Source organism: Megascapheus bottae, chromosome 12 (genome assembly GCF_031878675.1).
Source record: "Megascapheus bottae isolate mThoBot1 chromosome 12, mThoBot2.hap1, whole genome shotgun sequence".
Lineage (NCBI taxonomy): Eukaryota > Metazoa > Chordata > Mammalia > Rodentia > Geomyidae > Megascapheus > Megascapheus bottae.
Genome location: NC_143520.1, coordinates 37,316,771 through 37,332,484, shown reverse-complemented (window position 1 = coordinate 37,332,484; position 15,714 = coordinate 37,316,771).

Below are 15,714 nucleotides of genomic sequence, written 5' to 3'. Positions count from 1 at the left end.
CTGTTCTCTCTCTGAGTTTTGTATTAGCTCCTTGCCAGAGGTTTTACTTGCTAGTTCAAGGGAGCATGGTGTGCTCTGATTTAACTGGATTCTTACTGGTGCCAACTGTAATTAGATTAACATTTAGGACAAACGGATGCTTTCACAATTGCATGATCTTTGCCAAGATTCTTAGGTCTGCTGATCCTCATGCTCTTCATGTGGGAAAAGGAAACATTGTCCTCTTATTTACAAGGATGAGTTGTGACAGTTCCTATTCTTGGTGTTTTGCTATCAGTTCCACTTCAGATTAGTGGTGTTGGGAAGGTTTTCTCTATTAAATATATACTCTTTGCAGTGAATAAAAATGTTTTTATCTAGTGTTATTTTTTTTTCAGAGACTTAGGTTATGACCAATGGAGATAATAAATTTAAAACTTTTATGATTCTTTATGTGTGCATCGGATTTAAGAGACCACCCCATTTACCTTAAATAGATTCTCTTTTATTATCTTTGTGATAGTATAAAAGTATCAACTCAGCAAGTCAGTTTATTATTTCAATGCATTCTGCTCAGTGTCGTCCCTTCCATGATTCCCCCCAATTCCTTATGTTTTGTTTTGTTGTGTTGTATTTTTACTAAGTCTTGGCAGTGTCTCAATCAAATTGAATGACTATATTACTCCTTCCCTATAGACCATTTATAATAAGGAAGAGTTAGTTGTAAGCATGCCACTCTTCAAGCATGGAAATATGATAGGTAATATTTGTTGTTCCATGGTAACACATAATTCTTTTTCAAATGATTCTGGGTAATGGGTCTTTCTTCATCTTTCAACCTTGGTGTCTGAAATGTACAAGGTTGAACTGGAAATGAGATCTATAATGTTCTTATTTACACCTGCCAAGAAGTGACATAGATCCTACTCACAGTTCACTGGGTAAGAGTAATAATATGGTTCAATTTAGTTGTAGGAAATTCATTGGGTGCCAAATCATAGTAAAGAGGAAGTTTCTATTTCTCTTCAAGAAGTAGCATTAAATTCCTTTATATGCCATCTGGATTCCATTGCCTCAAGGAGAACAAATCCCAGGCTAGTAGTTCTGTACCATGGAATTTTATAGCTCACAACAATAAAAGTCTAACAATCAAAATCAGAGCTGGAACAAAAAAACACTGACAGAAGTTAACACATTTTAAAATAAGGATATTAGACAGATGTAAATGAACTCATATATAATGATAAGAAAGTATACCAAGAAGTATTAATGTTTTTATTCATTGTGCATCATGATGCTTTTTATTATGAATAATAATTTTAATAATAATACACAACATCTATAAACCAATGTTTTTATTTGTGTGATTTTCAGTTGTTATAGATATTTTGCTTCCAAGTTTTGAATAGTCAATATTTTTACTCTATATGATTTCTTAAATTGGAGGGATACATTTCTAAAATATTCATCAAAGATGGGAAGATGGGCTTCAACTTTGAAAGGCAAATTAAAACTAAAGTGAGTTTTCTGTTAGCTTTATTTCTTCTAGACATAGACAGTTTACTAACTCTTTATCTCTAATAAAACTTTGAAATTTAAAATAAGATAAATATCTAAAATTTTTACAAAATAATTAAAAAGAGCTCATTTCAATGCCCCATATCTATAATCCTTACTGGTTAGGGTAGAGGTTGAAGGACTCAGTTTCAAGTCAAACATAGGAGAAAAGAGCAAGACCCTATCTGAACAACCAAGGCAGGTATGATGGCATACATTTATTGTTCCAGCAATAGTTAAGAGGATTATGGTTCAATGGTAATTCCCAGAGAAAACATAAGAATCTTTCTGAAAAATGGCCAGATCAAAAAGGGCTGGGGTCTGTCTCAAGTATTAGAACATGAGGATAAGGTACTATGTTCCAAACCATGTGACTGAAAAAATATAAACAAATACTTGAATAATATCTGAACAGGAAGAAGAAAATGGAAAACCCTGTCATAGAAGTCAATTTATTGAGGATTTAATGCAGATTAATCAAATAAACACATACATATAGGTATATATACACTTTATATGCACATACATATATACACATTTAAGTATGTATATATATATTTATACATCATTTTACATCCACTGACATCAAATAAAACTGATAAAACAAGTTGTGGGTAATTACAGAAAACTAACAAACCTAATGAAGTTGCTGTTCACATGGGCTGATAATTCACAGCACTATCATGAATTGGTTTCATGAAAAAATTTGTTCACAGACATCTGGCTTTTCTCAAATAATTACTAACAAATCAACGATATAGAAAAGGCCCTTTAAATATGCAACTGTATTTAAACATTTACCGAAAGTTCAAAAGATTCTGACTGACTTGGAAGTTTGTGTGATCTAATAGAATTGCAGTTAAGTTTATGTTTTTTTTTTTAATCGGTATGGAGAAGAAGTGGGAGATCACCACAAAGTAATAGGGAATCACCCTAGCTCTCTCCAATCAGAGATGTAGGGTGCTAACACACACTTTGCCCCAAGAGATGGATACCGGAAAATATAAACAGAGAATCATAAGAATTGAGAATTTACACCCAACACATACAAGGATAGAAACCTGGCGAAGTGCCTTTCCTCATCATTGATTTGGCACCTGAAGACTAAGAAGACAGGAAAGCAACCCCATGACCAACATGCACAGCAGTATACATCAGCAATGTGAGACAGCCACACTCAGATGTAGAAAATATCCACAGCACTGCAGGTCAGCTCAAAACCAACACCAAGTAAAGTGAGTACCCCATCAGGGATCCCTCCCATGGGATGCCAGAACTGATGATTACCTAGAATGCTTGGCCTGGACTTCCTCCATCATGCCCCAAAAGGAACATCATACTTGAAGAGGGCAAAGAGGCAACAGCCCTTTGTCATCTCCTCATCTGCTTCTAGTGGAAGACTACCAGGACCAATACTGGTTGGACACTAGGACCCTGCATCATCTGCAGCCCTGGCTGTCCTGATGTGCTAAAAGACAACAGGGACTTTCTCCCTGAACTGTCTAATGAAAGCCCAACCTGGAGGCCTGGAAATAGCTACCCCATCACCTAACCCAGACCAGAAACTGCGCATGTGTCAGCCAGCCAGCCCAGGGCCCCAGCACAATGTGCATCAGTTTTCCAAATTTCCCCCAGTCAGGTTCGGAGGGCATGTCAGCCTAAGGCTGGGAGCCCCTCACTCTGTGGAAAGTAGTTGCCAGTCCAGGACCAAAATGGTGCCAGTCCAAGATTCAAGTGGGATCAGTCTGCCTCATTGCCCTGTGGGAACCCACATTCTCTGAGGCCCACACCTGTCCCAATTCAGGATTAAGGCAGGGACAACCTCCCATTAAAGCAATGTGGGTACTTGCTGCCCAGGTAAGACCTGGGCGCTGGACGCTGTTCCCAGCTCCTCTAGAAATACATGCCAGTTCAGGACTCTGGCTGGAATGACCTTCTTACAATGAATATTGGGAATCTGCCTTCTTCAGACAGAGAACCGGACCAGGACACGTGACTGCTACATGCCAGAAAGTGAACCCACCAATGGGCCTACACCTAGGAAATCTAGGCCAGGAAACCAGACAGCGCCACATACCACACAACCCTAACTGACAAGGACACATTACACTATTTACACAACTCAGAGTTGTAACACAAAATTGGACAGGCATCCATCCAGCAAATCACAATGAAAAATTACAAAATTCAAGAAGAATCAAGACAGCAAATCAAGTGCAAAAGCTAACAACAATCCAGGGAAATGCTCTAGTGACTGTGAAGGAGAATAGCTGTGAACATGTGACCACATAAAATGATGGTAATCGAAATTAAAAATGTGGAAACAAGAGGGATTTATTTTTTTTTGTTTTTTTTCTGTACTGAGTGAAGTTATTTCTTTTGTTTTTCTTCCTTTGGTTTATCCCCTGTGGTCACTGTTTTTTATTCTGTTACCCTGTGTCATGTGTATATATTTATCACATTTGGAGAAAGGAAAAGGAAAAACAAAATAGTATGGCAAAGGACAAAGGGTAAACCAATAACAAAGATATTTACTACAGGAAAAGCGGCTTGAGCTGGCACCGGCTCCACGCGGGGAAAGCGGGGGCGGGCACGGGCTCTAATCCACGAAAAGCGGCGGCAGTGGAGGGCGCCAGGCTGGGAGCCCAACGGTTGCAGAAACCAGCACAGAACCGGGCCAGCGAACGGCGGAAGCAGCAGAACCCACACGCGGAACCAGACAGCAAGCAGCGGGACCCAGACGCAGAACACAGGCGGCTGCGGAGACCCGAGGGGAGTGAAAGACTCCCCACCACCGTGGAACACCCGCAGAGGCGTAAGTAATACAGCGCGTCCCCAAACACATCGGGAAAGCAGAGCGGGTGCCAAGCAATAGAACTTAACTCAGACCCCAACACCCCACCCCGAGAAAGACTGGCAGGAGCAGGGGGGCAAGGAATTTAGAATCCTGTCCCTCCCCTCAACAGCCCCCTCCCTCAGGCCATTGACTGGAGATTGACAGGCGGGCTACCCATAAGACCCAGCACCCCATCAAGGGAGGCGGGGCTGTCCCAACTCCCACCCGCCCAACAGGCTCAACCCCCAGCCCTCTGACTGGAGACTGACAAGCGGGCGGACCCTAAGACTCAGCACCCCACCAGGGGAGGCGGAGCTGTCCCAGCTCCCACCGGCCCACCAGGCTCCTCACCCAGGCCACTGGATCTGGAGAGTGGAGGGCTTTGAGACCCTGCCTTACAAAAGTGGGTAGGGGGTGCGGGTAAATAGGAGCCAGCATCTGCCCCCCCTCAATTCTCGAGCAGGGCATCCTCCAGCTGGAAACCCTGAGCAAGACACCACCGAGGGCCGCCCCCACGGTCACAGACTCTGACAAAGCAGTGGAAACACAGCAGGGATCTGAAGGGCCAACCAGCAGCCAAGCTCCCCTTCTGAGAAGCAAAAAGGCGCGGCTCCACCCTTGGAGCCCACGCCCCCAGCTGGGCCCCGCCCCTGGGAACAGAGGGGCCTCCTGCTGGTCCTGCTGAGAGGTCCTGAAACTCTCAATCCCCAGACCCTTGGCTTGGGGCCGCCCCTGGAAGCAGCACAGGAAAACGTCCACCAACCACACTCAGACGGAAGCTCGCAGATCCATCCCATGGTCCACTGTGAGGCCACTGGTTGGGCTAAGAGCTAGTCTCGCAGCAACACATAAGTTTTATTCTAATACTTTTCAAATACTCTACCTACTTAACCCCTGACCTCTCTCATTCTATTTTTCTATCTCTGGACCTCTGCTCCTCTTTCAACCCTTATACTGCATGCATCTACACTTGATGGCTGTTGAGCAACATTGTATATCTAGGTGTTTAATTATCCTCTAGGCTCAGAGGGACTTAAAGACAATAGAGATTGGATTGAGAGGCTTATTGTTTTGAATATAAATTGCTTATCAGTGAAAAATTAGACTAGTCGGTAACTGCACGAAAAGAAAGAGTGATAACACCAATCAAAACTCGTGAACATCTAGAGTCTGCCAGCTACAGAGGTCTAGGTTGGTTATATCTGAAAAACTATAATCGTGTTTAGTATTAATCTTACTCCCATTTTCAAATGGGCAGAACAAGAAACTCAAGAAAAATGTCAAATCAAGAAACAACACCTCCCACCTCCCCTACCCAATGTAAACAGCCAATGGAACAGTCACTGGCAAGCCTAGAGGAGAGTCTTCCAAGTGCTGTACAAATGCAATTGATAAACATCATTAATGAAAAATGTGAAAATATAAAGAAAGAGATAAGGGAAGAAGCCATAGCTGAACAAGAGGAAACCATAAACAAGATGATAAGTGAAAAAGAAGGAGCCATAAAGGAAGCCATAATAAAGGCTGTTCAAAGAAAGATGGATGAATTCATAGAATCCACAAATAAAAAGGTGACCGAACTCCAGCAAATGTTCAAAGAAAATAAAGCTACTGAGCTAACCACTCAAATGGAAATCAAGGAGCTAAAGAAATCCATACATGATCTAAAAGAAGAGATGCAAGGCATCAAAAATGAGCAATTAGTAGCAAGGGAGATGAAAAATAAAGTAGATAGCTTTGATAGCAGGTTAGACAATGCAGAGGAGAGAATTTCTGGGGCTGAAGATAATTTAGTTATTATAGAGAAAGAACAGAAAATGAGTCAATCCAAATCTAGGAAAAATGACAGAGCGCTTCAGGAGGTCCAAGATACAATTAGGAAGCCTAATTTAAGGCTAATTGGTATTGAGGAGGGTCTGGAGAAAGAGGTCAATGGTATTGGAAATATACTTCAGGCAATCATCTCAGAGAATTTCCCAAATATCCAGAAGGGCAGACCCATCCAAATACAAGAAGCTTTTAGAACCCCAAACAGACCTGACCAGAAAAGAACATCTCACCGCCACATCGTAATCCGAACTGGATCAGTAGAAACCAAAAAAAGGATCCTAAAGGCAGCCAGGGAAAAGGGTTCAGTAACCTATAAAGGAAAACCAATCAGAATCACCCCAGATTACTCAGCAGAGACCATGCAAGCAAGAAGTGACTGGAAGCATATATGTCATGCCCTTAAGTCAAACAACTACCAACCAAGAATACTGTACCCAGCTAAGCTCTCATTCATAACTGAGGGAACAATGAAATCATTCCATTCCAGGGAAAAGCTGCAACAATATGTCGCAACAAAACCAACACTACAGAGAATTCTGCAAGATGTTATATACATAGAAAACCAAAATAAAGGCAATATAGGGAAAGAAATGGCACCTAAACAGCATACCACCTAAGGACCACAAGAACTGTCAAGACACAGCCCCAAATAAAAGCTTTTAAAAATGGTAGGACCTAATAAATATCTCTCAATCCTAACTCTCAATATCAATGGACTCAACTCTCCAATTAAATGGCATAGGCTGTCTAGTTGGATCAAAAAGCAAGAGCCATCGTTCTGCTGTCTTCAACAGACACATCTTACCCAAAAAAACAAGCATCTTTTGAAAGTGAGAGGTTGGAATAAACTCTATCAAGCTAACGGCCCCCATAAACAGGCTGGAGTTGCCATCCTCATATCAGATAAAATAGACTTCAAACCAAAATTAGTAAGAAAAGACAAAGAAGGTTACTACATACTACTAAAGGGATCTTTCCTCCAGGAAGACATAACGATCCTAAATATTTACACACCCAATCCCGGAGCGCCAAACTTCATCAAGCAAACTTTACTTACACTGAAACCATACATAGATCGAAATACAGTGATTGTCGGTGACTTTAACACACCACTCTCACCGATGGACAGATCAACAAGGCAAAAACTCAACAGAGAAACCTTAGAACTGAACAGCTATATAGACCAACTAGATCTAACAGACATCTGCAGAATATTCCATCCACCAACAACACAATATACGTTTTTCTCAGCAGCACATGGAACATTTTCCAAAATTGATCACATCTTAGGCCATAAAACAAACCTGGACAGATTCAGAAACACAGAAATTATTCCATGCACACTCTCAGACCACAAAGGCATCAAACTTGAACTGAACACACACCTCCACCAACGAAAACAATGTAACTCATGGAGACTGAACAACACATTGTTGAACCACCAATGGGTCATTGAAGAGATCAGAACAAAAATCCAACAGTTTATGAAATTTAACAGTAAGGAGCACACAAAATACCAACTCCTTTGGGACACAGCAAAGGCAGTACTCAGAGGAAAATTTATAGTGCTGAGTGCCTACAACAACAAGTTGGAAAAATTGCAAACCAACAAGTTAATGTCCCACCTTAAACTCCTGGAAAAAGAGCAACAAACCAACCCTAATCCCAGTAGAAGAAAGCAAATTATTAAAATCAAAGCAGAATTAAATGATTTGGAATCCAAAAAAACTATAGAAAGAATCAACAAAACAAGGAGTTGGTTCTTTGAAAGAATTAACAAAATTGACAAGCCCTTAGCAAATCTTACCAAAAAAAGAAGAGAGCATATCAAAATAAACAAAATCACAGATGAAAATGGTAATATCACGACAGAAATTACCAAGATCCAGAATATCATGAGGGAATACTTCTCAAACATTTATGCCAACAAATTTGAGAACCTAGATGAAATGGATGAATTCCTAGCCAATATTAACATACCCACACTGAACCAAGAAGAGCTAAGCCAACTCAACAGGCCTATTTCAAGCTCTGAAATAGAAATGGCAATTAGAGAACTTCCACCTAAGAAAAGCCCAGGGCCAGATGGATTCACAGCTGAATTCTATAAGGTCTTCAAAGCAGAGCTCACACCAATACTCCTCAAGCTCTTCAACGAAATTGAAAATGAAGGTTCCTTACCAAACTCATTCTATGAAGCCAGTATAACCCTCATCCCCAAACCAGACAGAGATTCATCAAAGAAAGAGAACTATAGACCTATATCTCTGATGAACATTGATGCAAAACTTCTCAACAAAATACTGGCCAACCGTCTACAACAACTCATCAAAAAAATTATACACTATGATCAAACTGGATTCATCACAGGGAGGCAAAGCTGGTTCAACATATGCAAATCAATTAATATAATTCAACACATCAACAGGAGCAAAGACAAAAATCACATGATTGTCTCAATAGATGCGGAAAAGGCATTTGACAAGATCCAACACCCCTTCATGTTAAAAGCTCTGGAGAAACTAGGAATCCATGGAACATTCCTTAATGTAATAAAGGCTGTGTATGAGAAACCTACTGCTAGTATTACACTTAATAGTGAAAATCTAAAGCCATTCCCTCTAAAATCAGGAACGAGACAAGGATGCCCACTCTCTCCACTCCTCTTTAACATAGTACTAGAATTCCTATCCAGTGCAATAAGGCAAGAAGCAAGCATAAAGGGGATCCAAGTAGGGAAAGAGGAAATAAAACTATCCCTCTTTGCAGATGACATGATTCTGTATTTAAAGAATCCTATAGACTCTACTCCCAAGCTCCTACAGCTGATCCAAAGCTTTGGAAGAGTAGCAGGCTATAAAATCAACCCTCAAAAATCAACTGCCTTCCTTTATGCCAACAGTGAGAGGAACGAGGCAATAATCAGGAAAGAAACTCCTTTCACAATAGCCTCAAAGAAAATAAAGTACCTAGGAATTAGCTTAACTAAGAATGTAAAGGACCTTTTTGATGAAAACTTCAAAACCCTAAAAAAGGAAATTAAAGCAGAACTAAGGAAATGGAAAAACCTCCCATGCTCCTGGATTGGAAGAATCAACATTGTGAAAATGACAATCTTGCCAAGAGCTATCTACAAATTCAATGCAATACCCATCAACATACCAATGTCATTCTTTAAAGAAATAGAAGAGGCAATCCAAAATTTCATATGAAATAATAAAAGACCCCGTATAGCAAAAACAGTTCTTAGCAGAAAGAACAGCGCTGGAGGAATTTCAATTCCAAACTTTAGACTCTATTACAGAGCTATAATTATCAAAACAGCTTGGTACTGGCACAGGAACAGGCCTGGAGACCAATGGAATAGAACTGAGGACCCAGATATTAAACCACAGACCTATGGCCACCTAATCTTTGACAAGGGAGCCAAAAAAATAGAATGGATGAAAGACAGCCTCTCCAACAAGTTGTGCTGGCAGAACTGGTTAAGCACCTGCAGAAAACTAAATCTGGATCCTTCTTTGTCACCCTGCACTAGAATTAACTCCAAATGGATCAAAGACCTGGAGGTAAAAGCTGACACACTGAAAACTCTACAGGAAGGAATAGGAGATACACTAGGCCTCCTTGGCACAGGTCGAAACTTTCTTAATAAGGACCAAGAATCACAACAAATCAGAGAAAGGCTGGATAAGTGGGACTGCATTAAACTGCAGAGCATTTGTATGGCAAAGGACATAGCTAGTAAAATAATCAGGAAGCCTACAGAGTGGGAGAAGATCTTCACCAACCAAACAACGGACAAAGGCCTCATATCTAAAATATATCAACAATTCAAAAAATTGAATCACTCCAAAACTAACCTCCAAAGTAACAACCATCCCATTAAAAAATGGGCCAAAGACTTAAAGAGAGTCTTCTCTGAAGAAGAAACAAAAATGGCCTATAGACACATGAAGAAATGCTCAACATCTCTGGTCATAAAAGAAATGCAAATCAAAACAACTCTAAGATTCCACCTCACTCCAGCTAGAATGGCCAGGATCAGGAAAACGAATGACAACAGATGCTGGAGGGGATGTGGCCAGGAGGGATCACTACTACACTGTTGGTGGGAGTGCAAACTCGTCCAACCACTATGGAAAGCAGTGTGGCAGTGCCTCAAAAGGCTAAACATAGAACTCCCCTATGACCCAGCAATTCCACTACTTGGTATTTACCCAACCATCCAGAAACAAGGGCATACTAAACCCACTAGCACAACAATGTTCATTGCAGCACTATTCACCATAGCAAAGATATGGAACCAACCTAGATGTCCCTCAGTTGATGAGTGGATCAACAAGTTGTGGTATTTGTACACAATGGAATTCTATGCTGCTGTCAGAAAGAATGACATCGCCCCATTTGTTAGGAAATGGAAAGACTTAGAAAAAATCATATTAAGTGAAGTAAGCCAGACTCAAAGGAACTTAGGCTCAATGGTTTCCCTCATTTGTCATAATCAGTAGAAACCTTGGGCTCTACTAGCAGAGATTTACAATAGAGCAAAATCTTGATACATAAGGACATATAATGTGAAGCTAATTAAAAGGACCTCCAGGATAGTGAAACAAAAGCCATATAATGAATGATTGCTGTCCTTAATGTACTATGTTGTCTCTCATCTCCTTTGCTGTCCCTTGTTATCTCATATTGGTATAGTATCTCACTTTGTTATCTAATATATTGAATTTATTTGTATTTGGATATTTGAAATTTGATAGGGAAGGGGGGAAAACCAAGACGGGTGGGGGGTGTGGGGGGGGAGGGAAAGGGGTACCAAGACATGGAAAAGGGTATCAATGTATGTGAATTAACGCACCTTCTATCTGGCAAATATCATGTAACCCTTTTACTAATTACAATAAAAAATAAAAAAAATAAAAAAATTAAAAAAAAGATATTTACTACATTGGGAATGAGCTTTACAACTTGGGGAAGAAGAGAGTTTGAGAGGAGTAAATGTGGGAGAAAACAAGGGAGGGGGTAACAATGTTCAACCAGAAATGACTCATTACCTTACTTATGTAACTGTAACCCCACTGTAAGTCATTACAAAACTCAAATCAAATCAAATGAAATTCAAGCAAGATAATAACCACAGCAAAATAGAAAAGAAAGGCTACCATTGAGCAAGTATACACAAATTAAACACATGGAAATTTGTTATTTTCAAAATAATTATTTTTTAGCTGGGAGTTTGGCCTAGTGGTAGAGTGCTTGCCTAGCATGCACCAAGACCCAGGTTCGATTCCTGGGCACCACATACATAGGAAAAAAAAAAAGCCAGAAATGGAGCTGAAGCTCAAGTGGTAGAGTTCTAGCCTTGAGAAAGTCCAAGGACAGTGCTTAGGCCTTGAATCCAAGCCCAGGACTGGCAAAAAAAAATTATTTTTTCCCCCAATACTGTGTACCCTTCCTGGGCTTTTTTGCTCAGGATTAGCACTATTCCACCACATAAGCCATAATTCAACTTCCAACATTTTTTTTTTCCAGTCTTGGGCTTAAGCTCAGGGTATGAGCACTGTCCTTGGACTTTCTCAAGGCTAGAGCTCTACCACTTGAGCCTCAGAGCACCACTTCCGGCTTTTTTCTATGTATGTGGTACCAAGGAATTGAACCCTGGTCTTTGTGCTTGCTAGGCAAGCACTCCACCACTAGGTCAAACTCCTGGCCCAATTTCCAACTTTTTGATGGTTAGTAATTGGAGGCAAAAATCTCATGGACTTTTCTGTCCGTATTGTCTTTGAACCTTCATCCTAAGTAGCTAAGATTATAGGCAAGAACAACAACATGCAGCCTAAACAATTGCTCTATCTCAACTGCAACTATAAATATTAGTAGTAAACTTGAATCAACAAAAGACAATTACTACAGTGAATATGAAGCAGATGGGATTGAGATATGTTGTTGGTTGCACCATGAATTTTACAATGTGCTTGGGAAACTATTTATTTGAATTTTATATATTTGAGGCTATATATTTGTAATCAATAAGTTGGATTGAATATATGCATTCTTTATGATCTGACAAATGTACTGCCACATGTATATTCAACATGCACATGTCCATTAAAATATTGAACATAAAAATATTCATAGTACTATTTATAGTACCCTCAAATTGTAGTGATTCCAAATATATATCAACAGCAAATGATGTATATAATCTGTAGTAAATTTATACAACCAATATTATTGAGCAATAAAATGAAGCTCAATCAAAAGAATGGATCCTACAAGCTTAATGTTGAGTGAAAAAAGTAAACACCAAATTAACAAGTAAGAGCAAGCATTTATTTATTTATTTATTTTAATTTTTTTATTGTAATTAGTAAAAGGGTTACATGATATTTGCCAGACAGAAGGTGCATTAATTCACATACATTGATACCCCTTCACATGTCTTGGTACCCATTTCCTTCCCCCCCACACCCCCCACCCGTCTTGGTTTTCCCCCCTTCCCTACTTTAAACACTTAGGATAAAACTGAAAATAGATCCCAGCATTTAGGATAAAATTGAGAGAGCTTTACAGGTGCGCTTGTAGTTACCATCCCTTTGAACTTGTAGATGTTTACATAGATTTCCACTCTATAATAATTAATTTACCCTTGTGTACATTTATGTTATTGCCTCCCAGTACATGTAAAATCCTTTAACATTGAAAAAGTACAAATATAATATTTCAAGAAGTAGAAATAGTTTCATCCTTTGCCAAGTCAGTCTGGCTAATAAGAAAAGAAATAGAGACTCTTCAGTTGAATCAAAATATGTAAAAATGAGTACTTCTCATGCCATTTAAAATTTATTATCTATGTATTTATTTACTTACCCATTTATTTAGTTAGTTTTGTACTGTTTTCAGGGTGTGAACTCAGGACCTCAAACTCTCATTTGTTTGGTTTGGTTTTTCCCTTACCGATGGTAATCTACCACTTGAACTCTCCCTTTAGTCCTTGAAATTTTTATAAACTTTTGATTTTATGCATATGTTATTTTATTAAGTTGGTAGGGAGGTGAGGATGAAGAGAAAGGGGAGGAAAGTAAAGGAAGAAGAGAGAAGAGGGGAGGAGAAGGGAATGCCAGGGAATAAAGAAGAAGGCAAAGGAATGGAAGGGGAGGAAGAGGAAGGAAAGGAAAGAGAGGGAAAGGCAAACAAAAGTAACATGTATTTTACACTAATAATGAAATTTTCTCAGCTATCTTGGCTTCTTCATTCTGGATAACCAGAGTCTCCATGGTTGATTTAGAGAATCATAGGGTCTTAGTCAACTTATTCTAGTGTAATTTCTGGATTCTGGTAAAATCAGGGGAAAAATTTATGTCCCCCAATTCTTGGTATCATACAAAGTTTTCTAATGGCATGTTCAACAATTAAAAAAGATTTATTATTCTATTTTAAACTGTCATCTAAGGAGTAATTTTAAAAGGCTATACCTATTATTTTCTCTTTCTTAATACAGGCGCCTGGTTCTGATGCATTACATGTGGAGGCTAACAACTAACTAAACTGAAACTCTTCAAAACACAGAACCATTTCTTTTGGATATTTTAATGTCTGAAGAGCCAGAACTCTCATGCTGAACAAAAACGGAAAGGAAGTTCATACTAAAAAATGAATAAACATTTTAGCCAAAAGCTTTTGAAAACTGAAACTCAACTCCAATAAGCTTGATTTCAATTTGATCAAGGATATTAGAGTAATATCCTGGTTGCCTTAATGATTTTCATTGTTGTGTCATTTTATTGAAGACTGGTTGTTTTATATACAATAGAAATTCATTTCTTACACTCTGGGTAGTAAAAGCTAGAGACTAGTGTCAGCACTCTTGAGTTGTAGCCAGTGTGGCAGTCTGTCTATTTTTAAATTAATGCTTACTGAGCAGAAAGTGATCAAGTCTGTAATCTTCATTATATCCTAATTCTCTTATGGTTTACTCTTGAATTTTCAAAAGTGTTTTTCCAATAATTGCCCTGTACATCTTGACATCTGTTTCTCATGAGATATAAATTACAGCTGTAATCTAGTAATTTTAAAGTTATTAATATACCTATTTGGAGCTCTGCATAGAGGATATATCTTTGCACAGTTAAATATAATATTAGTCTAAAAATGGGAGTAATAATCAAATATTTTATGAAAAGGCCTATTTGCTATTGCAATAACATACTTGCTATTTGTATTTCTTAAGGCCATTGATGTCTTATATTGCTCAGAAACTTGAGAGTTTTCTATCATAGATGTCAAGACTAGTCACTCCGAAATGAATTGTTGAAGGTTAGCTGTGTAGTAAGCAGTCTCTCACATCATTTTTTGCAGAATCGAATTCCCACTACAATATAATTGAATAGCTCTAATTTACCTCAGTAAAATTCCCTGGGAGCTTAGCTTTACAGTGTTCATTTTCTTCTACCATCTGCTGATCATGATACAGTACCAGTCTCTTGGGCTACTGGCCTACAGTCCAGTGATTGCTGTTTTCTAGTGGTGAATGGAAACATTTCCAGTGATCTAGCCTTGTTCTCAGGAGATGTCATAAAAACAAGCACAGCAATCCTCCATAGAACTTGTAAATATTTTCAACTCAAGAGTTTAGAATTCATAGACTCAGGAGGTCCTTAGACAGCAGGAAGGACTTACAGGTACTGCTGTTGCTTACTTCATATTCCCTGAGCCACTATACCTCATATACATGCTATATTTCATTTAATAAAGGTGGTGCTTTATTAAATGCTGCTATGGGCACTCCCACTCTTCCTTTCACTAATCAACATACCAGAGACACCTTGGTAATACAACTAGATTTCTTTTAAAAGAAATCTTTCTTTTTTGTCTCCTTGGAACATGGTCTCAATTACTGCTTACATAAAGGAAATGAGTAGATCAGCAATAAGTGCTTCAACTTACTGCTGGATGACTAAGTGACTTAAAAATATGAGAGAAGAAGGAATAAACACAAAGAAGATAGATTGAGAAACTGGTCTTGAAGAAATACCAAGTTTATAAGAAAGTGGAATCATTAGCAATCAAAGGTAGAGCAATTTGTTCCAATGAGAGATTTGAACATTTAAACAGGGGCCTGCTCCCATTAATTTTTTTCGGATTTTTTATGATATTTAATCTTTCAGGTCTTCAGCTTCTTCAACACTAAATAGCAATGATATTTTTCCTCAAAATCAATTTTTAAGGATAAAAAATATATGAAGGTATGAATATCTAGAAATTTTATGCCTTCGTTACAAGTAGAATAATTTTGAAAACATTTCTTTCTCAATAAGTATAACACAAACATCTGAAGTTATCTCTCTTTCCTTTCATATGGTTTATCTCTTCTTAAAATAAATGTTAAGTTATATTTCCCTGGGATAATTTTAATTGGCTTATTGACTACAGAATTTTATGACTAAAGAAGTCAAATGTCAATTCTATTGCAGAGAGTTAGAAGACCAAGTTCATATACTACTTTT